At 37.2% G+C, this 27,813-nt stretch overlaps 1 protein-coding gene and 1 long non-coding RNA gene across 2 annotated transcripts in view; one reads left to right on the forward strand and one right to left on the reverse strand.

The window, feature by feature from the left end:
• Positions 1-27,813, reverse strand: part of ube2o (ubiquitin-conjugating enzyme E2O) — a 167,451-nt gene that overhangs the window by 107,409 nt on the left and 32,229 nt on the right. The gene's annotated exons all lie outside the window — the stretch shown is intronic.
• LOC143706822 (uncharacterized) overlaps positions 1-27,813 on the forward strand; it is a 458,129-nt gene that overhangs the window by 63,041 nt on the left and 367,275 nt on the right. The window contains exon 2 of the long non-coding RNA XR_013193036.1: positions 22,699-22,874. This is a non-coding gene — a long non-coding RNA (uncharacterized LOC143706822). The remainder of the gene's footprint in view (positions 1-22,698; positions 22,875-27,813) is intronic.

Raw genomic sequence — 27,813 nt, forward strand, 5'->3', positions numbered from 1 at the left:
TTAATTTAATTTAATTTATGAACATACCCTACATAAACTTGTAATGTAATGCATTTATGTGTTTGTTATTAGTCTGCAGCCGAAACTTATTATTATTATAAATATAATATATTATGTTCTATAATTCTGTACAAAACCACTTTTCAAACTGTCTCCTAATGGCTGACACAACACATGCAGCAACCTCTTCAGAAAAAAGTGAGAGCAAAAAATTTAGAGGACTTTCGTCCTGTGGCTCTGACATCTATACTCGCTAAAAGCATGGAAAGAGTAGTTAGCTACCACCTTAAACCATACATATCAGAGCAATTAGATGTACTGCAATTTGCATACAAATCACAAAGAGGGACAAAGGATTCCATGCTCACCATGGTCGATACAATTGCTAGCCATCTACAACGAGCAAAGGCTTATGTTCGTGTTCTTTTTATTGATTATACCTCTGCCTTTAACACCATGCAGATACATTTGCTCCTGGAACGTCTCCTGGTTCTAGGTGTAAATGGAGGAATAGTTCACTGGATAAAGAACTTCTTAACAAATAGACCACAGCAAGTTTGTGTTAGGAGGTTCAAATCAGATATTATGTTTTTAAATACGGGGGCACCACAAGCACTAGTGGCACTTTTATGGAAAGACTGTGTACATTTTGAGTACGAGGAGCAGGTCCTGGAACTAGAAAAATGGTGCGAGGCAAGTTCCTTACTGATAAATGTAAGTAAAACAAAAGAGTTGATTTTAAATTATTCAGAGCCTCTAACAGAATTAATGCTATGTGATCAAACAGTTGAAATTGTGAAGACTTTTAAGTATTTGGGAACCATGATTGACTGCAAATTGAATTTCTCTGATAATGTTAATCTTATTTGTAAGAAAGCAAATCAAAGGTTATACCTGCTAAGGAAGTTGAGAGAATTTTCTGTAAGTCAGGATGTTCTGCAAAGAATTTATATAAGTTTAATTGAGAGTGTTTTAGGGTATAATATAACTGTGTGGTTTGGACGAGTTACATCTGTGAATAAAGTAAAATTAGATAGAATTACAAGAGTAGCGGGAAAAATTGTAGGATCTAAACAAAAATCAGTCGCACAGTTATATCAAATTGCTGTTCAGAGGAAAGCTTTGACTATAGCAAGAGACATAACACACCCATTGAATCATGTTTTTGAATTATTGCCATCACGTCGCCGCTATAGAACACCAAAAGCGATTAAAGCGATTTATAAACAATCTTTTGTACCAAATGCAATAAGTCTTTTGAATAAGAGGAGCTAAAATATTTTAATTCTTATGTGTATTGTGTATTGTTAATTGTTTTGTGATTGTATGGCGAGACCAAAGACCAATTTTCAGCCAAGGCTGAACAATAAAGTACTACTACTATCTACGATGAATCAGTATTTACTTCAAAATTCTGCATTATGTTCATGTACATCTGCGGATGTACACATAGCAATGTGTACATCCGAGGGTTAAAGTTATTGGTTAATTTCTTGATTGCCATTTTGAGTGTCCACCTGGACATCTTTATCATATTTGCTAATTCTCCTTAGTTATTGCCCTGTTTTGATCCGTTTTCCTGGGAAAAATTTTTTTTTCTCATTTTATTTTATAATCGTTATTTAGTTTTAAGGAGATAAAAATGGTATTTATCAACCTTGAATGACATGGCAATAAATTTATATCACATTATTTTGGCAGCAACATTTTTGGCGTTTTTTTCTTAGAGTGGGCGGGTTTTGGTGAGCTTTTTGGCTGGAAATCACCGTCCCAATCTGGAAACACTGCACAGAGGGCGAAGCCTTGCAAGCTCGCGCTCAGTGGCAGGACAATCTCATCTCAAGGAATGATAATATCAAAACAGAAACTCTCAGTTTTCATTTCGACAATAATGCCTAAAGAGTCAGAGAATATACGCTATATGGAGATAGAACAGGTATAGTTTAGTTTAATTACGGTTATAACGTATTTGTCATTGCTTTTATCCACTATTGTGCTGAGACTCTTTCACCTAGATATCATCATATAGAGACTGTGTCAGTTCCCCGAAATAGGACATACAAATAACTCAATTTGATTAATTCATTACTATAGATAGAAGAATAATTTTCTAAACTCGTTAAATTATCTAAATTGACAACATGCATGTTAGACCCTCTACCGACTAAGCTATTGAAAGAGATGCTTCCAGAGGTCATAGATCCTCTTCTTAATATCATTAATTCATCTTTGTCATTAGGATACGTACCAAAAACCTTTAAGCTGGCTATGATTAAACCGCTTGTTAAAAAAAACTTGATCCTACAGAATTTGTCAATTAAAGGCCGATCTCGAATCTACCTTTTCTGTCAAAAATACTACAAAAGGCAGCATCCTCAAAACTATGTTCCTTTTTAGAAAGAAATGGTATCTGCGAGGATTTTCAGTCAAGATTTAGACGGTACCATAGTACTGAGACAGTTCTCATTAGAGTCACAAATTATTTGCTCTTATCATCCGATCGTGGTTTTATCTCTCTATTAGTGTTACTTTAAGTTAGTGCTGTATTTGATGCCATTAACCACAACATTCTTTTAAATAGACTTGAAAATAATGTTGGCATTAGTGGAATTGCATTAGCATGGTTTAAATCATACTTATCTGACCGTTATCTGTTTGTAGCAGTAAATGAAGAAATGTCATATCGATCAAAAGTTCAGTATGGCGTACCACAAGGCTCAGTACTAGGAACGCTGCTGTTCACTCTGTACATGCTACCCTTAGGAGATATCATTAGGAAGCATGGCATTAGTTTTCACTGTTATGCTGATAATACTCAGCTCTATATTTCTTCATGCCCCGATGAAACCTACCAATTCACAAAATTAACGGAATGCATAGCAGATATAAAAAAACTGGATGACTAGTAATTTTCTACTACTTCATTCTGAAAAAACAGAGGTTCTAATTATTGGACAAAAAACCTCCTCACACACTAACCTACTGTCCAACACATGATGGCTGCTCTGTCAAGTCTTCGTCATCGGTTAGGAAACCTGGGAGTGCTCTTTGATACCAATCTTTCATTGGCAAGTCACGCGTCTAGTATCTATAAAACCGCATTTTTCCATCTTAAATATATATGCTCCCTATTAAACATTGTATAAATTTTAAAATATTGCTGATTACTTACAAAGCACTAAATGGTTTAGCTCCCCAGTACTTGAACGAGCTCTTAACGCATTATAGTCCGTCACGTCTATTGCGATCCCAAAAATTACGGCCAGTTTATAATACCTAGAATATCAAAATCGCCTACTGGCGGTAGATCCTTTTCCTATTTAGCACCAAAACTTTGAAACAGTCTTCCTAACATTGTCTGGGAAGCAGACACACTCTGTTATCTAGACTAAAAACACAACGACAACGCAGTCCTGAAGTGTCTACTAGTCTCTCCACTGTGAAGGCCTCCTTCCCTTCCCTTTACCTCTGTACAGATAAAACTTTGTCAGGATTCCGGTTCACGTGGCTACGCGGAAGTGATAAAAAATTCTGTATTATAAATTTTTCAAGGCTTGTACCTTGGAACCTAATTCATGGTTTGATTTCTCGAGCCACCAGGCACTGTTTTGTGCAAATGAGCAGCCGGATCGCATTAAGGGTTTTCTGTTAGAACGGTGTCGTGTTAGCGGCCCCTAAGTTAATACCTATTAATCGTTGCGACGGAAGTGAATCAATCAAAACTAACTTTAGCTAGACAATAACTTTATTCTAGAGCTGCTGTAAAGCCAAAACAATCTCTGTTACTTTAATTTCCTATTATCACTGTAAAGCTGCTTTGAAACAATCTGTATTGTTAAAAGCGCTATATAAATTAAGGTGACTTGACTTGATCCGAATGATGGCCAAAAATATACTGATGAGTTCAATGAAGTTTATTGTACATGACACAAAAGATGAAGCGTTAGTTTTACTCCAGAAAATCACTGTAAGAGACTGAATAAACACAGTATAAGAAGTGTGCATTACAAGTCTTATCCATAAACTCTCTCTCCCTTTCATTATCATCAACATACACAGCCAATTACACAAAACCCTCGTTACAACTAACAGTAAACAAATATATACACACCTTTTCAGGGGGCGTTTAAAGCTGCAGTCCGTAACTTTTTTGGGATAAAAATTATCCAAAATAAATTCGAGCAAGTACATAACCAGCCAGTATTCAAAACTATCTGCTTGCCTTAGCTCGATTCAAAACGGTAAGCTTGTAATAATGTTTTTAATTCCAGTGGTACTGGTGGATTTCCGCGGGAAATTCAAGCATGTCTCTGCGCCATTACATCACATCTGTACACATAAAGAAGATGTCCCAGCTAGTAGGCTATATTGCGTGAAGATGAAGATGTATAGCCTTTTCTCACAGCACTTGATATAATTAAATTTATCAATTTGATGGCGGATCAAGAAAGGTTCATACGACAATCACCAGTGACATCTGGAGATTCACCCGTTGTAACATGCAAAAGACTTCGGACTTCTGAGTTGCTACAGAAAAAAAGAGACTGCAACTGGGCCATTGCGGACAAAACAAGGAAAAATATCGGAAGGGCTTTTGAAAGGTAAACATTTGATTATATATATTAGTTTTAAATATGCATCTTATTACAGATACGTATATTTTATCAAAGAGAACCAGTTCTAAAGAACATTAATTTTTTGGTATGACAATTAGAAATTAGACTGCACATAAATGGAAACTGAACTACAGGTAGCCCTAATATACATTAACCCTCTGGGGTCTAAGGTGTTTTTGAGGTCCTTGAGATGTTTTGACATGCCCTGACATTTGTGCTTTTTTCAGTTGCTTATAAACATATTAATGGCAAAGTTGTCATTACACTCTATTTAGCACAAACAGAGCTACCATAATATGTGAGCAACATGTATGTACATGTTTGCATTTTTGAGAGAATATTGTTTATGCATGGTTATTGAAAAAACTAAAAATTAAAGTTTCTGAAATAAGGCCACAAAACACATACTAAATATGTGTCCATGCGACTTTTGACTAATGGGTGTTGTCGCCTAGAGTTTTTGCTTCAAAATGATCTGAAAATCATCCTGCCTAATCATTCACATAAAACAATACATTGATTTAAATTTTAGTTAATTTTAGTTAATTAAATTGCAGTTAATTCTCATACTGTATTTTCAGAAAGTATTGGAATATATCCTCTCCCCAAATGTGTCACTAATAAAAAACAATAATAAATAATTTATTGAGAAGGCTTATATTGACATTAAGATGTTGCTTACATCTTATGTTGCTTACAAGTATACATTTTATCATACATATTTCAAAGTTAAGGATTCATACACTATAATAACATCTTAGTTGATGAGTTTATTTTTGACAAAACATAAAATATTTTTAACATATGAGCAGAAACTGGCAAACAAAAGTTTATTTGATGTCCATTTTACAATAAAGACTTTAGAATCAATCCAAAACTAGTCAACAAAATGTTGTCTTTCATATTTTGTCTGTAACATAGTAAACAAAAGTGCGCATCTGTGCTGTTCATTCATTCAATCACAGACACGCGATTCATATTTAAACAGTCTTTTTGCAAGCTGTAGTAAACAACAGCGCCCATCTGTGCCGTTAATTCATTCACACAGAAACGCGATTCATATTTAAAAAATATTTCTGCGGTTTACAGACACCATTCCATTTCGAAATTAGAATAAAGCATATAAGAATAAAAAACTTACTATTAATCCTCAGCTGGATCCGTTGCTCCTCGAAGTGAAACCAGCACTTCTGAGGTAAATGTCTCAGGATTATTCCTCACACCCTCGCAAAACGACATAGTACATTAATCTGATTAAACTTGGTGTGTTTTATCGAGTAGATGTGGGCGTTGACACGTTTGCATGCGTTGCCTCAGATCATTTGCGTTTGAATAGCGCGCGCTCTCCGTGGGCATGTCACATTAACAGAATAATGAGCTGCGAGAACGATAATGAGAACTTCTGACATCTCTCTCTTTTTATATAGATTACATAAATAGAGAATATTTGTTTTAATTTTGAATTAGATAATTTAAAAGTACACACTTAAATGATTATAAAGATATATTGCTCATGCCTGGCTGAATAGTGTTCGATGAGTTTTAAGTTTAGACACGTCCTCCAGAAAAGAAGTTATTTTTTGTTGCTATGTGAAAAAAATCCCGCCGGTGCGTTTGCCAACCCCAGGGGGTTAAATGTGGTCAAGCAATGCTGATGTTGTTAACATTAACAATTTGAGAGTATAATTTGCAGTTTGACGCAATATTAGCAATATAAGCGATTTACTGCAATGCTTTTTTTTCAATTAGTTGGTCAGAACAAAAGTGGATGTTACTAGGGGTGAACCGATCCGATATTAAGATCGGATATCGGCCGCGATATTGACAAAATAGCTGGATCGGGGATCGGAAAAAAAGTTTTTTTTTCTCCGTCGCAGCTCATTCTACGTCATTCGTCAGCAGCACTTGTCGCATCGCATGCTGGAAGAGTTGAGTTAACCATTAAGCAACATGGAGCGCGCCAAAGAGTCGGATGTGTGGAGATATTTCACGCTTGCGGCGCCAACTAGTTCGTCGGCTGTTTGCAATGTCTGCAAAGTAAATGTTTCGCGGGGTGGTGGTAGTACTGCAAAGTACAATACTACCAATTTAATCAAGCACATCCAAAAGCACCATGCTAAGGAGCACGCCGAATTCCTGCAGCTCAACAAAACCAAAGGAGCAGGAGACAATACAGCCCAGCAACTAACTTTGGCAGATGCACTTCAACGACGCGAAAAGTTTCCGATGGAAAGCTTGAAAGCATTGGCAATAACAAAGAAAGTTTTAGAATTCGTTGTTTTAGATGCTCAACCAATGTCAGTTGTTGAAGATGAGGGCTTCCGTCGCCAACTGGAATACTTAGAGCCAAGGTACTCTCTTCCATCACACAAGTATTTTTCAGAGACCGCACTGCCAGAACTGTACAAAAAGGTGTGCTAATACATCTCAAAAGAGATTAAAGATATAAAGGCAATAAGCTTCACTACAGTTATATGGAGCTCTGCTGTGTGTCCAATGTCGCTTTTAAGTTTCACAGTCCACTGGTTGGACACGAGCTGTACACCGCACGGTGCAATGCTTCAAGCTAAAAACTTCCATGGTTCACACACCGCCGATACCATTTCGGCGGCAATTAAGGAGATACTTGACCAGTGGCACATTCCTTTGAATAAAGTGCATGTCATACTCAGGGACAATGCAAGTAACATGAAAAAGGCCATGGACAACATGGGGGTGCGGAGGTCAGGTTGCTTTGCTCACACATTGCAGTTTGTAGTCAATGAGGGACTACTGTCACAACGGAGTGTGAGCGATGCCATTGCAATCGGTAGACAAATCGTGGGACATTTTAAACACTCTCCACTTGCGTATTCACGGCTGCAGGATATCCAGCTCCAGATGCAAATGCAACCTAAACGCCTGCAACAAGACGTCAAAACAAGGTGAAATAGTACCTACTTGATGATACAGAGTCTTCTGAAACAGAAGAGAGTCCCCTGTGCTCACATTGCTGACCATGACTTGCCCAGTACACTGACCGCTAACCAGTGGGCTTTGCTAGAAAAAACGAGCATTGTTCTAGCACCATTTGAAGAGCTAACAAGGAAAGTAAGCTCATCGACTGCCTCCACCGCCGCAGTCATTCCAGCTGTCATCGTCCTCAAACACATCCTGGCTAAAGAATATATATATATGTATATTACTTAAATCAGCCTCAGGTTTTAGTGTCAAGTTTTTCATATTTAGCCTAACCTATGGTTAATTATGTCTGTTTCAGATACTTTACAAGTGCACAATCTGCAAAGCGTGCAAAAGATGCACTGACAAGGCAACTAGAGGAAGACTTGAGGAGCAGCACAGCTGGAGCATCAGAGCCTGCAGTGCCACAAGAAAAGGTCCCTTGGGTGGAAGCAGCAGCAGCACCGAGCAGCTTTATGCTAGAGTTTGACCAAATTGTGGAGGAGTGTGAAGATCCCGGTGCAGCAAGCAGCTCTAGCCCTGCAATCCAACTGCATAGATATCTTACAAAGAAAACCATCGCTGCCTCAGACAACCCATACCAGTACTGGGGAGTCAACAAATCCAGATTCCCTCTTCTTGCTGCCACTGCCACAGAATACCTCTGTGCCCCCTGCACTAGTGTAGAAAGCGAGAGAGTGTTCAGCACAGTTTCCAACATTGTGAATGAAAAGAGAAATAGTCTTACAGCAGAGAGAGCAGAAATGCTTGTCTTCATGAGAAAGAATTTGCCAGTGCTGGTTAAGTGAGCATTCACAGGTCTGAGTGGTGTGACACTCCAGACCACTACATATTTACAATGTTTGGTTATTATTTATATGTTTGACCAAGTTGTTGTTTGACCAACTTTTTATTAGTTTATTCTCAGGTTCAGCTGCTATGTTTTATTTTGAAATCCTGTTTGCAGGACTTTGTTTGCATTTATAGTTTGGTTACTGTTTGATTACTATTGTATGTTCAACCAACACGGTTTTGTTTCTGCGGCTACATTTTATTTATTTTAATTTAAGAACTTGAAGTTTGATTACATTCTGTTTTAGATTTGAATGCACGATTGTTTTTCTTAATAACATAAAATTAAGAATTCAAATATTTTTTTTACAAGTTTACACTGTTTGATTACTATTGTTGGACCAATACACAATTTTTTTTTCTACTGCTACATTTTATTTATTTAAATTTATTTTAAGAAGTTTGATTACATTCTATTTTCGATTTGAATGCACAATTGTTAAATAACAAATAAATAAGAATTAAATACATTACATCTAGGCTATGTTATTTTGTCTTAGTTAAGAAAGTAATGTTTAGTTTGTAAATCTGGTGCCTTTAGTCTCTTCCACATGGTGGAAGGAATGTATAAGGTGGAAGGTATACAGCTTATTATTAATTCAACAGAGGTATCGGATCGGTATCGGGTATTGACAGATACACAAAGCCCAGGCATCGGTATCGGTATCGGGACTGAAAAAGTAGGATCGGTGCATCCCTAGATGTTACTTCAAAAAGTAGAATCTGATTCCGAATGACAGTATCAACACCGGCGCAGTGATGGACAGCCGCACATTCTCCTCAAACATTGGATTCATCCGCGCTGTGCCGTGCCGAGGCACAACCCACGTAAAGTTGATAATTCCGCGAATAACTGCAATTGCAGATTTCAAACAGAGATGGGGACAAAGAGGAAAAACTACGGACTGCAGCTTTACTAAACCAGTAAACATTGTATCTGTAAAACGACTCGATAAGCTGTCATAAAGTGTGCGCTCTCACTTTAATTTCTGCTGTGATTAACGTTAGGCCTATCGCTCCGGAGACTGTTAGCTGGATCACGAACAGTTGGTACAGATCCATCCTTGAGTAACAACGAGAGTAAATGAAGATAGCTATGTTCATTCTTACATCCAACAACAAAATAACTCAATCGCTTAGAAGACATTCTTGTCTACAGCCAGCTGCTCTGGCGTCGAAACAATGGCGGACTGTGTACAGCTCACTCGGGGCGGGTCTATGCTAATACGGCAGTGTCAGTCAAACAGTTATGGGCGGTCTTGTGCAAAAGTAAGTCACATTGCCCCGAATCTGAGAAAGGCTTATTCTGAGACCGTGCTTATGATTTATGGATTTATCTCTGTAAAGCTGCTTTGAAACAATCTGTATTGTAAAAAGCAATATATAAATAAACGTGACTTGACTATGGGGATTTTTAAAAAAGCACTGGGTGGATTTTTATCATTATAGAGTGGTTGTGTACACACACTGCCAACAAACATTTATGTTTAAACTAGTGATTGACCGATATTGTTTTTTTGATGGTCGATGCCGATATCTTAGAGAGGAGGTTGGCCGATATAAAGTAGATATTTATATATATATATATATATACACACACTTTATATTTATTTGAATCAATATTTATTAAATTATAAATAAATTAGAAAACATTTTAGATGGCAACTTCTTGAATCTGCATTCCTATTACAGTATTTTTCAAAAATTGATTGTTAAAAAATATATGAATATATGTGAATAAAAAGGAAGTAAACACTGCAACAGGGCAGTCAGTAATCTGGTAATTTCGCATTGTGAAGTCAAGTCAAGTCACCTTCATTTAAATAGCACTTTTAACAATATGGACTGTTTCAAAGCAGCTTTACAGTAATAATAGGAAATTAAAGTAACAGAGATTGTTTTGGCTTTACAGCAGCTCTAGAATAAAGTTATTGTCCAGCTAAAGTTAGTATTGATTGATTCACTTCCGACGCAACGATCATTAGTTATTTACTTAGGGGCCGCTAACACGACACTGTTCTAACCGAAAATTCTTTAATGCGATCCGGCCACTCACTTGCATAAAATAGTGCCTGGTGGCTCTGAGAATATTTTGCATAGCCACGTGAATCAGAATTATCCCGACAACTTTTTATCAGTACAGAGGTAAAGGGAAGGAGGCCTTCACAAGGGAGAGACTAGTTGACAGTGTCCAGGTGCAGGTACTTCATCAGATCCGGATAGGGCCTGGATCCGGCGGACTGCGGTAAACCTCGGGATAAACAGAGAGACTAATATTAGCGTAGACGCCATCCTTCTTATTATGTACAAAGTACATCAGGATTTATGGGAAGTGTTCCCGGTTCCGGCTGATCTAAACTATGCAGCCTAACATTGAATTATAGACGTCTATAATGTGTTATGTGTATGCTAAGCCAAAGAGATGTGTTTTTAGTCTAGATTTGAACTGACAGACTGTGTCTGCTTCGAGGACAATGTTAGGAAGATTGTTCCAAAGTTTTGGTGCTAAATAGGAAAAGGTCTACCGCCAGCAGTCGATTTTGATATTCTAGGTATTATCAACTGGACGGAATTTTGAGATCGCAATAGACGTGAAGGACTATAACGCTCAAGTACTGGGGAGCTAAACCATTTAGTGCTTTGTAAGTAATCAGCAATATTTTAAAATTTATACAATGTTTAATAGGGAGCCAATGCATTGTTGACAGAACCAGGCTAATATGGTCATACTTCCTAGCAGGGGCGGAGCCAGACAATGTAAACATTCGGGGCTAAGCCCAAATCTAGGGGGGTCCAGGGGGATACTCCCCAGGGGAGATTTTTTTCCCATTTACGTCAGCTAAATGCACTATTTTTCAGGCTGTTTGAGATAATAGAATGCCTAAAAATCTATATACTATCTGGGAAAATGATGATAGTTAAACAGTAAAACAAAAAACACAGTGGAGGTGTCAGGGACAGTCTCTTTCTCCATCCTTCTATTGATGAAACTTTTAGCCACTAGGAGTTCTTCTGGCTTCAATCGAATCTTATAATGGGAAGCAAGGCTTTTGAGGGCTTCTTCAGAGAGAAAGGTCTCTGTGGTTGGGTTGCAAGCATGAATACCTGACATAAGTGCTTCTCCCAGACCTGAAAACCGACGGGTGAGTTCCTCTACCATCCTGTCCAGGCATGGATAAAAAAGCTGTTGTCTGAATTCATCTGAGGTGGTCATATTGGAGGTTGACCCACAGGCTGACTCCACCACAAAACCATCATATCTTTTTTGTTTTTGCCTGGGACCAACATGGAGCTGGATGTCATTTGCCTCACATAAGGCCATGGTATTCCTGAACACATCTTCACCACCAGAGTCTGTGCGGAGCTCTGTCAAAGTTTGAAGGACTTGCCGTCTTTGCCCAAGTCCAAACTTTCCCCCTGCAGGTACCGGCGTAGACCTTCAGTTATGCCGAGGAGTTTGGAAAACATCACCAGCATGTAGAGTGTCTTTGTCTTGCAGAGCTTTGACCGGATCCCTAGGGCCATGGATGTGTTCATGTTGCTGAGACACGCTAAAATGGCAGAAAGGTTGTTCAAGACAGCATTGACAGACCTCACCTAGCACGCCCATCTTGTTGTGGATAGCTGCACAAGTTCAGATGGCCTTAATCCAAGTTGTTTTTGGATTTCAATGAACTTGTTGTGGTTCACAACTGAGTTGCTGAAAAATGTGTACACATTCTCCAGCAGTTCAAAGAATGCGGTAGCTTCAGGTATAGCTTTGCATGTGTAGCACAGAACAAGGTTACGTTCGTGTGCATAGCAGTGCACATACCCTGCTTCAGGGTGTCGCTCTCTGAAGCGGGCTTGGACACCGCCCACTGCTCCACTCATGACAGATGCCCCATCATAGGCTTGTGCAACACACAGTAGGTCACCCAAGTTGTGTGACTGTAACATTGCCTCTATCTCATCTGCAATGGACTTTGCATCAAAGCCCTGTAACTTCCGAAGCCCAAGAAAACACTCTTGCACGACGCCCTTTTGCGTAACAAAACGCACACAGACTGCAAGCTGCTCTGTGCATCCATCTCTGGCCTCGTCTGCCATCACAGAGTACATCTTTGCAATCTTCATTTGCTTGATGATGCTTTCTGTGATTTCTTGTGAAATGCTGGTTATCATTTCATTTTGGGAAAAATGAGAGAGGTAAGGGTATGAGAAGGGGGAGTATATTCTTGTAGAAATGGGTCAAATTGTTTAAGGAGCTTCATACATTCAATAAAGTTGCCTTGATTCTGGCTAGATTCCTGCTCATCATGCTCCCGGAATGGGATGCCTTGTTTTCCTAAAAAGGTGGTTGCTGCCACTATACGGTGAAGGTACTGGCACCTCTCTGAGATTTCTGCTGCACTGGCAGTTTTCAGCTGCTCAATTACATCCCCATGAGTTTTTGTGCTTTTAAAACTCTGCCAGCATGTCATGGTGGAAATGTGGAGAGCACTTCTTTCATGCTCCCGGAAGGATTCCAAAGCCCTCTTCCAATTTAAAAAACCCAGAGCAACTTAGTGCATCTTTATTAGCGCGAATGTTTTGCCTTCCGTACAGGCGACATGAAAAACAAAATGTGCAGTTTCTGGTTACAGAGTACTCCAGATTAAATTCTCAGGAAACCTTTCCAGGCGTTTTGAGTTGATTAGCTGATTAGAGATCTTGTCAGGTCGTATAAAAATTCTTTGTTCTAAAATTCTAACACATTTTGAGATTAGTACTACTGGAGTTTTGATTTCCATGAGCTGTAAGCCCTTATCATCAAGATTAAAACAATAAAAGGCTTGAAATATTTTACTTTTTATGTAATGAATTTAGAATATATTAAAGATTTACTTTTTTAATTAAAGTATGAGGGGGAAAAATAACTTATTAACGACATTGATGCATCTGTAACGTTACTTGTAATTGTTGTCATCAGGAGGAAATATACTTTCTCATGTCTTTCTAATCTTCTTTAGCACTATATTTCTCAATTAGTCTCTCTTCTTATCCCACTAATGTGCCAAGATTAGATGTACCCCCCAAATCATCAGACAAATCATCTACCCATCTCTATTAGCAACTAATTTCTCTTAATAACACCTAACCATAACTCGCTAGCTAGCCAGCAGCAATACAATCACTTAACTCAAGTGTTAAGTTACAACAGCGGATTCACAAAACTGTAACACTTGTCCGGGGTTCGTCTGACGCTGCTTCTGAATCTCTCTCCGGCCGGTGAGGTTTAGTTTTCTGAATAAAAAACTTTGTTATGTCCATAATAATTTATGTAAGCTCGCTACGATGCCAGTGAAACATACAAAAAGCCAGCCAGCAGCCAGCCCCTAATGACAACGACGACGAATTTCTTCTTCGTTAGTTTTTATTGGCAGTTGGCAAACAAGCTGAGTGATGCGCACACGGTAATAGAGATTTTGTTTCATTTTTTACCGCTCCAGTCTGAAAAACTGAGATAAAATGAAAACAAGTTGATATCAAGTTTTAAAAAACCTAAAAGATTCGGGGCTTTTGACAAAACAATCGGGGCTTAAGCCCAATTAGCCCCCCCCCGCTCCGCCCCTGCTTCCTGGTTCTGGTAAGAACTCTAGCGGCTGCGTTTTGGAACAGCTGTAATTTGTTTAATAACCGTGCAGGGCAACCACCCATAAGAGCATTAAAATAATCTAGCCTTGATGTCATGAACACATTAACTAATTGTTCTGCATTTGTCATTGAGAGCATATGACGTAATTTACATATATTTTTTAGATGGAAAAATGCGGTTTTACAGATACCATTTAGTGATCGACCGATGTATCGGTTTACCGATATTTTTCCAGATATTTAAGCATTTTCCTATAATCGGGTATCGATTTTGTAATATCGGATTTGCCAATAAACGGCGCCATCTTGTGGCCGTTTTGAGAATTCCGCCATTGCAGCCCGCGTCTGAGGAGATCAGTCAACAACAACTCTGTGCACACGTAAAGTATATGTTCTACTTGCTTTGCTTTAATTATTCAACTTTATTTAACATAACAGGCATGCAGAAATGAGGTTTGAGACATAAATGCCTGATATAGTTTATGCAGCTTGGTTCTAAAAAATTGAGACGAACTCATGGAGTCACGTAGCGTAATCCGTCATGTCCTGCCCCAATAAAGACGTAACTTTACATGAATTAAATAAAACAGACATGAATGAGTGCATGTTGAAAATAAAAGCGCTGAATTCAATTCTTTATCTGTTGTATTTGCATTAGTCTCGAAAAAAAGTTCGTTCATATTGCTGAGCACTCACTGGGTTGATGATCAGGAATGCTCAAGCACGGCCGCTGAATGAAACTTTTGACAAGATTATCTTGTTTAAACACCCTAGATTATATTATCATTTACTACATAGCAATTATTTCGCTAATACACATCTAAATATACCGCTTTGTGGAAATTAATTATTTATTATATGCACGCGCGATCGCGGTTGAGTAGACTATATATAGTTCTGTGAAAATTCATAGATAAACAGCACTTTGTCAGAAAGCATTTCATGATCTAGACCTACAAAAATATTATTAATAATTAATAACATACTAGTTGGAAAATGCAATGATGTATATGCTGTTTTGTTTGTTACTTTCCTGACAATCTAATATTATTCAGTGAATTAATATTACCCAGTGAATTATTCCTCACTCTTAGTTTAAACCTATTAAACGGCACATAAACCTTCTAAAACTGTTTAAAATGAAGTACATTTCTGCAAAGGTGATATGACTCCCCTGTCAATTATTTTCTCTATATGAAAACATTAGACTTTTAACATTTATTTTGCCAATTGTTAACATTGTTGCTGCTGATGTTTATAAATTATATGTATAATTTAGATATAAATTATATAATCTAATAATATAAATGTTTTTATTGTAATTTGATTTATTCAACATTTATGAAAACAAACGAAGCAGGCTTACAGAGCAGAATGCTGAAAGGCTTCGTTTTCTACACTACAACCTAGTTCTGCTTAACTGGGAGTATGAAGTTACACTACTAAAATAGCTACTAAAATTTAGATTTTTTCCCCCCAGTATGTTAGAATAATTTTTTAACTTTATTTTTTACCTCATCAATGCTTTTATTTTCAAACAAAGGCACTTTATTTTTTGGAGTCAGACCCCTCTATTTATTTGTGTATAAATATAAAGTTTTATATTTATATATTATATAGGAGGGATATTATATATTATATAGGAGGGAGTGATTATATTATATATTATTATATTATATATATATATATATATATATATATATATATATATATATATATATATATATATACACATATATATATATATACACAGGTCCTTCTCAAAAAATTAGCATATTGTGATAAAGTTCATTATTTTCCATAATGTAATGATAAAAATTAAACTTTCATATATTTTAGATTCATTGCACACCAACTGAAATATTTCAGGTCTTTTATTGTTTTAATCCTGATGATTTTGGCATACAGCTCATGAAAACCCCAAATTCCTATCTCAAAAAATTAGCATATCATGAAAAGGGTCTCTAAACGAGCTATTAACCTAATCATCTGAATCAACTAATTAACTCTAAACACCTGCAAAAGATTCCTGAGGCTTTTAAAAACTCCCAGCCTGTTTCATTACTCAAAACCGCAATCATGGGTAAGACCGCCGCCCTGACTGCTGTCCACAAGGCCATCATTGACACCCTCAAGCAAGAGGGTAAGACACAGAAAGAAATTTCTGAACAAATAGGGTGTTCCCAGAGTGCTGTATCAAGGCACCTCAGTGGGAAGTCTGTGGGAAGGAAAAAGTGTGGCAAAAAACGCGAGAAGAGGTGACGGGACCCTGAGGAAGATTGTGGAGAAGGACCGATTCCAGACCTTGGGGGACCTGCGGAAGCAGTGGACTGAGTCTGGAGTAGAAACATCCAGAGCCACCGTGCACAGGCGTGTGCAGGAAATGGGCTACAGGTGTCGCATTCCCCAGGTCAAGCCACTTTTGAACCAGAAACAGCGGCAGAAGCGCCTGACCTGGGCTACAGAGAAGCAGCACTGGACTGTTGCTCAGTGGTCCAAAGTACTTTTTTCGGATGAAAGCAAATTTTGCATGTCATTCAGAAATCAAGGTGCCAGAGTCTGGAGGAAGACTGGGGAGAAGGAAATGCCAAAATGCCTGAAGTCCAGTGTCAAGTACCCACAGTCAGTGATGGTCTGGGGTGCCATGTCAGCTGCTGGTGTTGGTCCACTGTGTTTTATCAAGGGCAGGGTCAATGCAGCTAGCTATCAGGAGATTTTGGAGCACTTCATGCTTCCATCTGCTGAAAAGCTTTATGGAGATGAAGATTTCATTTTTCAGCACGACCTGGCACCTGCTCACAGTGCCAAAACCACTGGTAAATGGTTTACTGACCATGGTATTACTGTGCTCAATTGGCCTGCCAACTCTCCTGACCTGAACCCCATAGAGAATCTGTGGGATATTGTGAAGAGAAAGTTGAGAGACGCAAGACCCAACACTCTGGATGAGCTTAAGGCCGCTATCGAAGCATCCTGGGCCTCCATAACACCTCAGCAGTGCCACAGGCTGATTGCCTCCATGCCACGCCGCATTGAAGCAGTCATTTCTGCAAAAGGATTCCCGACCAAGTATTGAGTGCATAACTGAACCTAATTATTTAAAGGTTGACTTTTTTTTTTGTATTAAAAACACTTATTTTATTGGTCGGATGAAATATGCTAATTTTTTGAGATGGGAATTTCGGGTTTTCATGAGCTGTATGCCAAAATCATCAGTATTGAAACAATAAAAGACCTGAAATATTTCAGTTGGTGTGCAATGATTCTAAAATATATGAAAGTTTAATTTTTATCATTACATTATGGAAAATAATGAACTTTATCACAATATGCTAATTTTTTTAGAAGGACCTGTATATATATATATATATTATATCTTATATAGGAGGGAGTGATTGTTATAAATAAAATGGTTTGTTCAGTTCATTTGTGTTGTAATAATTGTGTCAAAAACAGAAGTATAACAGTAAATAAATATTGGTTCTGCATATCGGTTATCGGGCACATAAACATGCAAATAATCGGTATCGGTTATAAAAAATCAATATCGGTCGATCACTAATTCCAGTCACATGACTTTCAAATGAAAGATTGCTATCAAAGAGCACACCCAGGTTCCTAACCGACGACGAGGACTTGACAGAGCAGCCATCAAGTGTTAGACAGTATTCTAGGTTATTACGTGAGGAAGTTTTTTGTCCAATAATTAGAACCTCTGTTTTTTCAGAATTTAGTAGGAAATTACTAGTCATTCAATTTTTTATATCAGCTATGCATTCCGTTAATTTGGTGAATTGGTAAGTTTTGTCAGGGCGTGAAGAAATATAGAGCTGAGTATCACAGAAAACTAATGCCATGCTTCCTAATGATATCTCCTAAGGGTAGCATTGTACAGAGTGAACAGCAACGGTCCTAGGACTGAGCCTTGTGGTAGGCCATACTGAACTTTTGATCTAAAGAAATCACTTAATTTACTGCTAAAAACTGATAACGGTCAGATAAGTAGGAGTTAAACCATGCTAATGCAATTTCACTAATGCCAATATAATTTTCGAGTCTATTTAAAAGAATGTTGTGGTCAATAGTATCAAATGCAGCTCTAAGATCGAGTAACAACAATAGCAAGATACAACCACGATCGGATGATAAGAGCAAATCATTTGTACTATGGTACGGACTAAATCCTGACTGAAAATACTCGCAGATACCATTTCTTTCTAAAAATGAACATAGTTGTGAGGATACTGGCTTTTCTAGTATCTTTGACAGAAAAGGTAGATTTGAGTTTGGCCTGTAGTTGACTAATTTTGTACGATCAAGTTGCAGTTTTTTAACAAGTGGTATAATAATAGCCAGCTTAAAAGTTTTTGGTACGTATCCTAGTGACAAAGATGAATTATGATATTGAGAAGAGGATCTATGACCTCTGGAAGCATCTCTTTCAATAGCTTAGTCGGTATAGGGTCTAACATACATGCTGTCGATTTAGATGATTTAACGAGTTTAGAAAATTCTTCCTCTCCTATAGCAATGAATTAATAAAATTTTTCCTTAGGGAGGCTACAATGCACCCCCGATGCGATGCTGTAGTAGACGGTTGCATAGTTATAATTTTCTCACTGATATTATCATTCTTATAAGTGAAGGTCATAAAGTCATTACTGTTGTGCTGCTTGGAAACTTCTGGGCTTGAAACTTAATTTTTCGTCAGTTTAGCAACTGTTTCAAATAAATACCTCTGTTTTGGTTTATTTTCTTCTAATAGGGTTGAAAAATAAACAGATCTAGCAGTTTTTAAGGCCTCTCTGTATGCAAACGAGCTCTCCTTCCATGAAATGCGAAATACCTCTAGTTCGGTTTTCTTCCAGTTTCGCTCCATTTTTCTGGCTACTCTCTTTAGGGCATGAGTGTGCTCGTTGTACCACGGCATTGGACTATTTTCTTTGATCTTTAAGCGCAACGGAGCAACTGTGTCTAAAGTGCTAGAAAAGAGTGAGTTAAAAGTTTCTGTCGCAATATCGAGTTCTTCTAAGCTATCTGGGATGCTGAGATGATGAAACTGATCAGGAAGATTATTAATAAAGCAATCTAAAGTGGCAGAAGTGATAGGTCTAAAATATTTGTAACACGGAGTCGGCTTTGCAGCCTTGGTTAAATGAAGTTTACACAAGCCTAGATAATGATCTGAGATGTCATCGCTCTGCTGCAGAATTTCAACAGCATCAACATTGATTCCATGTGATAATATTAGATCTAGAGTATTATTACAACAATGAGTAGGTCCTCACACGTGTTGTCTAACTCCAATAGAGTTAAGAATGTCTTTAAATGCCAATCCCAATGCATATTTTTCATTATCTACATGTATTAAAATCACCAACAATTAGAACTTTATCTGCAGCCAGTACTAACTCTTATAGATAGTCAGCAAATTCTTTGATAAAGTCTGTATGGTGCTCTGGTGGCCTGTATACAGTAGTCAGCACAAATCTTAAACGTGACTTATCATTTTCACTATATATTGTTACATTAAGCACCAACACTTCGAAAGAATTATATTTGAAACTAGTCCTCTTAGAAACTTTTAAAATATTACTATAAATTACAGCAACACCTCCCCCTTTGCCTTTCAGACGAGGTTCATGTTTATAACAGTAATCTTGGCGGTGGACTCATTTAATGTAATCGTTTGGTTTTAGCCTGGTTTCTGTCATACACAGCAGATCTAGGTTATAGTCTGTAATCATATTATTAACAATAAGTGCTTTTTAAATAAGGGATCAAATATTCAGCAACCCAAGCTTTATCATTTGTTCATTTGTATTAAATCTGTTTTTTTATTTGTTGAACATCAATTAAATTTTTAACCTTGGATGGGTTTGGAAGTTTTTTGTATTTCCTAATTCGTGGAACAGACACCGTCTCTATATGATGATATCTAGGTGAAAGAGACTCTATGTGATGGGATTTATCTGACCTTGGTGACGTGAGACAGCTGGCAGGCAGTCGGTTTAGCTAGTTTGTCTGCCTCCTGACCTAGGTCTGCTCGACTATGGAAAAAATCATAATCACGATTATTTTGGTCAGTATTGAAATCACGATTATGTAACACGTTTATTTCACATGACTTTGGGAACCTGTTGCATTTATTAAAAGACACCTTTCAACAATTCTTAAAAAATTGAAATTTGAACATTTCCTTTGAACTATTAAACAGACCTGCAAACTCACAAGTGGTGAAAAAGGTGACATGTTAAGGGTCACAAGAGCGTTATTTACCTTAATAAAGGACAATTTATTAAACCTTACTAAATATATGTTATGTCAAATTCTTACATTTGATCAAATTCAGTTTTAATAAAAAGGGCTGTTATCCATTAAATTAATTTACACTGCAAAATTACAACTGTAAAAATAATAAAATAAAAAATAAAATCAATGATACCTTTAAACAATAAATCAATAGGTGGCGACAAGTGACCATCTTAATAAATGAATCATTGAGTCATTCATTAAAACGATTAGTTGAAAATAATGAATCATTCAGTAACAAAACACAGCGCTTCGTGTTGCTTTTCTTTTGTAACTATTTTCGTCAGTGAAATAGAACAAAACCAGTCAATATTGCATCTAAAATGTAAGTTACTACATATAAACTAGGCTACTTGTTTATTAAACTATACATTCAATGTAACATTTTCAATTGTGATATTATAGAACAGCCCTTAGTCGTGTTATGTTACTTAACTATATCATATATTATAAATAAAATAACCTCAACATTTCTACCTCAATATGTTTCTTCTGTGAGTTTTTGTGTGAGCTGTTAGGCTCGTTTGTTTTGATCTCTCCACTAATGTCTCTCACATAGAGAGCAGCGTGGTGACCAGAAATACACTATCCATTACCAAGTTCTGTCTACACTGACGGTATAAGATCAAAACCATCTCGCGTTTCGATCGGTCGGGCAAGTAAAATTCTCTTTCACTTGAAACTTAAAAATCCCCTTTTCCCGGATAAGCAGACAAGTGTTAATGTCCCTTCCTGTGTTCATTCTCGATTTGTTTCGTGCTGTAAAGCGGAACAGATGATCAGGTCATCTGCGCTTGCGCTGCCGTTCGCTTGAACTGAGGCGCTACAGTGTTCGAGCAGAAAGAGATCTCGACAGCTCGAGAGACGTCTATGGTCTCACTCCAGTCTATATTAAATTAGCCAATTGTTATTGTGAAGTTTATTGTGCTTGCAATTAATGACTGTATAGGCTGAGAGTTTATGGCTTCGGGAGGGGCAGATGTCCGCGTGCGCGAGTCATTCAGAACACAAGACAAAATAAGAGTGTTCTTGCAAAACAGAACATGGCAAAATATGACATGAGAAGGGCGAAGGGCTGATCCCTTTCACCAGGTTATATACCCTAACACATCCTGAGTAGGCTGCATCTGTTTCAGAAGATTGCCTTGGTTACCTCAAAAGGAAACGTGTTTGTTCAAGATCAGATGTCAAGATCAGAGGGGCAGATGTCCGCGTGCGCGAGTCATTCAGAACACAAGACAAAATAAGAGTGTTCTTGCAAAACAGAACATGGCAAAATAATCATTTTTACTCGATTGTACTATTTTGGAGATCGTTGGGAGCCAAAATCGACATTGAAATCGATTAATTGCACAGCCCTATCCTGACCTGAGCCCCAGATTGTCATGTTTGAGGTCTAAGACTATGTGCCATATGTTGTGGAAATTTTATATTTTCCTTTTCCTTTTTCATTTTCATTTTCTTAGACATTATGTTTTTTTGTTTTTTTTCGGTTAAATCATGTGTTTCTCCCCTGATACTTTTGTATTCACGTGACAGGAACAAAGACACACACACACCAAAACATATGGTCGGAAAGAGCCTTATGATCCTTTTGACATGGATGGGTTGTATTCGAGGAAGACAGGGGTGTCAGAAGGACCACTGTATAAAGCCTTTTGACCTCATGGGAGTGAAGACAGTAAAAGCACAGGGGGGTCAGAAGGACCACTGTATAATAAAGCCTTTTGACCTCATGGGAGTGAAGACAGTAAAAGCACAGGGGGGTCAGAAGGACCGCTGTATAATAAAGCCTTTTGACCTCATGGGAGTGAAGACAGTAAAAGCCCAGGGGGGTCAGAAGGACCACTGTACTATCATGTCTTTTGACCTCACAGGTGTGGGGACAGTAAAAGCCCAGGAAGGGGGGGTTAGGAAGGACCATTGTATTTCCTAAAACCAGCTAGATCTGGTTTTACTAGTAAGTGGAAAATTACAGAAGAGGGAACTTCGAAGAATAGGGGGTATAAGAAGGCTGTCTGTTTTCTGTGTGATTAATGTCTGTGTTCCTATCGCGAGGTAGCTGTCTCGGTATTTTTCTGAACAAGCCTCTTTTAAAAGAATAAAACTTTCTTTTAAAATACAATTTGAATCTGATGTCTCTTACTGTGATGCTGTTTGTTTAATAATTGTTTTTGCTACAACACATATTACTAGAGTGCGCGGGTTGATACAAAATGAGTTACGAGTCATCCAAAAATATTTTTAATGATATTCGGGTCGCGGTCGGACGGGTCGTTTGATGCGGTGGTGAGGCGTTGTCGTGGAAATAATTCTATTCGAAAAGTTAGGAGGAAGGAGACAAGTGGAAACCTTTGAAAAGTCAAAGTATCAAATGTTTTATTTCTTGCAAGAAAGGCAGTTCACACACAGACAGAGTCTGACATGAGAAGGGCGAAGGGCTGATCCCTTTCACCAGGTTATATACCCTAACACATCCTGAGTAGGCTGCATCTGTTTCAGAAGATTGCCTTGGTTACCTCAAAAGGAAACGTGTTTGTTCAAGATCTCTTGCAGGACATAAATTCGTCTAGACAGAACAATGACATCTTCGTCAAGATTTCCTATTGTTAGCTTCAAATTCACACCTCTTGCATATCTCTGGTTTCACACCTCTTGCATATATCAAAAGCTGCACACATACATTTCACACTTGAAGCGAACAATAGGTCACTTGGAGTACACATAGTCCCTTTGCTACTTGGGTTATTGTCACACATACATGTTGTTCCAGAAAGCTTATTTTAACTTATGCATTTCTAACAGCTGGGTTATATAGTTAATAATGTCCTTTAGCTTATATGAACATCTTCCTTTAAATGCTTATGAGTACATAAATCCTTGACGTTAATAAAAGTTACACACATCTAATGATAAAAGAATACATCTAAAAGTAGAAAACACATCTAAATGTAAAATTTCCATTACAGCGTTCACGTAACAACATGATGAGGGTGGCGGCGGCGCTGCCGTAAAGCACCTAAAAGCTGTCACAAAGAACCGGCAAAAGCAATGAATGATTATGAATATGTCCAATATAGCAAGGAGACATTTTAATTGTTTATTAATAAAGATGAAGTTGACGTTGCTGCCTCGCGATCTTCGCTGTAGTGAATGCGCCAAAGAGAAAGGCACATTTCATACAGATAGGCTAAGCAGAGAGCAGTCCGTTTTCTTTCGTTTTGAATTGTTCTGTTTACAAGTAGATTATACGCTGAGTTTCAGTTAATTTATGAGACGCGCTCGCGCAGGCGCCTCCGTGTCGTGATCTATTGTCTGCTATATTTACTTATTTATTAAATCCAGGCAATTGGTTGATGAAACATTGATTAAAATTAAGATACAATTAGTACAAATCGAAATTCGATTTGTAAATTCACAAGAAAGGCTTTGTGTCTTCTGTTTGAGGTCTCTGTGAAAGTTTTAAAACTGTATTTTAGTGCCGCTTCAGAGCGATCACGTCCGTAACGGAGAACTGGCAAGTCCTTACATTGTTTTTTCCTCATAAATGCGAACACGAAAATAAAATAAAAATGAATATTTTATGTTCTGTAGAGAGCCAACCCCTCTTCATCCGGTGGGTAGTATTACTTTTGATTTGCGCAGTATAATTCACAGAATTACAAAAAAATATTTTGCCTCCTAAAAGTTAAATATTTGTTTTGTCAATACGAGTGTATTTCCCTCATATTAAATATAAAACGCATGTGTAGACTGATATTTTTCTAATGTCTGGACTCCTTTAAGGGGTAGCCTATGGATAAACAGACATTTCAATATATTGGTATGCTATTAAAAGCATTTTCTGAGAATTTATATTTCAAGTTTTGACTGCAATGTCAAGTCCATAACGGTGGAATTCCCCAATTTTAAATAATTTATCCTCAACTAGTTTGTGGTGTAGGTCTACGTATTTTATAATGTTAACTTTAAAATTCAAATAATACTAACAGTAATTTAAAGATGTGGTAGCATTGGATCTGGACAGGAAGGATAACTCTTGGAGTTGGAAGGGGTGTGTCGCCATTCTGCAGATTCGTGGATCTGAGTGTTTCATATCGCATATCGTTACAGCCTTAGAATGTTAAGTTCTACTACTGTATATCTATTTTGGTGAAAGTAACTCAAAAGTAATACAGGATAATGTAACGCATTGCAATTCTGAGACAGTAATATTGTAAGGTAATGAATTACTTTTAAATAACAGTAACAAGTAATGTATAATGTATTACAGTTTGGAAGTAACTTGCACAACACTGACTACTTTAAAAAAAAATGTGGGTCAGGAAGCGGGTCGGGTACAATATTTTCTTCTTTTTTTTTTTGCGGTCCGAGTTGCGGGCGGTTAGTTGAAAACGTAGGTCGGGTGCGGGTTGTTTATACATTGACCCGCGCATCACTGATGAATACCATCTCTTTTCAACAGGTCAGGTCTGCCCCAAAAACTTCTCCAATATTCTATGAATTCTATATTATTTTGCGGATTGTAATCATATTTTTTCAAATAAAGACAAGGTAACGCTAATTTTACATACAGCACAGAGTAAAAACGATATGAATGACACAGTGGACAACTGCATATAGCACAGAATATTTTAAAATGAAGGATTTAAAGTTTTTCGATCGTGTCTCCTGTGAAGCTGATCTTCTGTTCTGTTCTCACACATTTCTGAGCGCTTTATTAAACAGAAATTTGCTGTTGGTGTATTAGCATAAAAACAACATGCTCGCCAGATTGTTTATCTAAATAGCCCTATGTTTAGGTTTTTGGTCATTTCCTTGATTTAATTTTTTTTATTCTTTTTTTAAATGAAAACTAACTATCATAAACTATCATAAAGAATGATATTTTTTTTACTTTGAGCAATTCTGGAGCTATAATTGACTCTTCTTAGGAGCATATAAAACCAAACAGCTCCTTGGAAAAAATGAAATGTAATATTGTAGTAGTTATAAACAAAGGTTTATTTTAGTTCAGATTAGTTTGAGGGCAGCAATTGTATTCATAATGTCAAAATAAAACCGAAGTAATGTTACTTGAAGGCATTATAGCCTACTATTCCTGCCAAACTTCCATGGTTGCAGTTAGTGTTACTACAGTAAATCCATGGTGAATGTTGCTGATCTGTGGACACGGGATAGTTAATTCATGGCACAATGTTTCTTCCTGGTTTCCACGTCAGTGCTGTTTGATCCGTTAATAACGGAGAAATGTGAATGTTTCTCACTAGATCTTGCAGCGATGTTATTACTTCTGTGGCAAAATTAAAATTCTTCCTTCACTTGATCTCTTATTAGCGCTGTGTAGTAACAGTGTCGCTTGATCAAGATCGGCTTGCACTGCTTTGGTCCAAACTGATAAACGGTCCGTCAACCACACAATAACGAGCAGTTTCGTTCCGCTTGCATTAAGTTTGCCATTTGATGTTGGGCAATGTTGTGGTGGCTCCGGCGGATTATGAGCGCGCTTACATTTGAAATAACGAAATTTTGGTCGGCAGGAAAAATGGCCTACACCCCTCCACCCCCTAAAAAAAACTCTCCGGTTCTACACGATTCACGTAAATGACCCCATTGACCAAGAAAACGGCAATTGTCGCCGAAAAGCAACAAGTTTGCAGGTGTGAATATTATAACGTTGTTATAATAAAAACGCATATTTCATTTCAGATATTATTTTTAACCTTTAATAATAATACCAGTTGACAGGGCTCTGTATGTTTACAGAATTAGGAGAGATTTTTTTTTGGAGAAAAATTAACAACACAATAACGTATCTACTGTACCTAATATTTATCCAAATGAAATGATATTGAATCAAGATCTGAATCAAATCACAAGAATTTAATTAAATTGTGAAATTTGTGTCAAGCAATAATGAAAACAGTAGCCTACCAGTCATTGTACTATGTACAGAGTTCGTACACCTTTTACAAGGTCAAATTCAAGCACATTTCAAGCACTTTCAAGGTCCATTTTAAAACTTGTTGCAGCACCTTACACCACTGTAAACATACCAATACATAGTCAAAATTATTATTTTGTGTTTTTATCACATTAAAAGATATAATGCTATAAACAGGCAAAATTGTGTTTTGTAATAGCAGAAGGATCAAATATTTAGGCAAATCATAAGTTTTATTTTTCAAAATGTATCACTGTCTAGATAGATAATGCTTATGAATAATACTTTTCATTATATTAATTTCCAAATATTGCTTACCCAGTTAATATGATTTTCAGGCTGTAAAACTGAAGAAATTTCAAGGGCTGAAAATATGAAGACATAGGATTTGAACAAAAATATTTTATAGTCCTTGGTTTTGGGACACATTCGTGATATAGACAAGGTTTGAACAAAATCTGAGAGTGTGCAACAACAACCTGTAAATTTTAACCCTCTGACAGTGCACAGGCTCCTGCCTGATAAATAGCCTGTATTAATTAAAAAAACTATATATATATTTAATTGCCAAGGCATATACATTTATCTACCGGAATAGAGCAGGGTAAATAATGCATAAGGCCATCCTCAACCTTACAGTAGACTACTTGTATGACACTGCATCTGAGACTATTTCTGTTTAGCAATCACTGATTCTTATGCTAACGTTTGCAGGTTTTAATATGCGGGTAGTTAACGTTACATTTACTGTGCTGTAACTTGTAAGCCTTAAAAGGCTATGTTCACTGCATATTCCACAAATGAACGTGCCATAACGGAGATGCAATACTTACATTACATTATCACACCAAGTACTTTCAGTCACTAATGGCGCTTTCAGACAGGACGTGGAATGCGCTGAGCTATGAAACCCATTTATTTCCTGCGTGAGGACGTTTTGTAGTCGACCAAAGCGCTCTGTTACGATTACCTGCACGGCCAATAAAAACTGGGCATCCAAACAATCGCGGAAATCAAAATGAAATAAACGTACTATTTAGTCAGATAGGTATTTGTTTTGAAAGAAATAGTTACAATTTCAAGCATTTTCAAGCATTTAATCCAAAATTTAAGCACTTTTCAAACCTTGAAAACACATCATCAAAATTCAAGCATTTTCAAGGATTTCAAGCACCGTACGAACCCTGTATGTAAACATTGTGTTGTCACTAACTTAATAAAACTCTGTTTAGTTACCAAATGTTTTGACAATCACAATACACTTATTGTGATGCAAGTTTTTTTTTTTACATTCCCCCAATCCAAATCCACCTATTTTATGTTATGTTATGTTATGTTACATTTTCACTGTTTACAAAGGCAGGGCTTTGTCTTTTTGGCTTGTTGTTTCTGATTGCACTTTAAACCCAAGGGGGAAATCCAGATCAAATCCCAGAAGGACAAAGCCAAACAAAATTAAGTTAAAACTTGTTTAGAACAATTTCTTTGTCATCTGCAGATTGATTTTAAGTAGGGGAGAAAAAAAATCGATTT

This window comes from Siphateles boraxobius, unplaced genomic scaffold, assembly GCF_051911475.1.
Source record: "Siphateles boraxobius isolate OS27281-9 unplaced genomic scaffold, OSU_SipBor_1 41, whole genome shotgun sequence".
Lineage (NCBI taxonomy): Eukaryota > Metazoa > Chordata > Actinopteri > Cypriniformes > Leuciscidae > Siphateles > Siphateles boraxobius.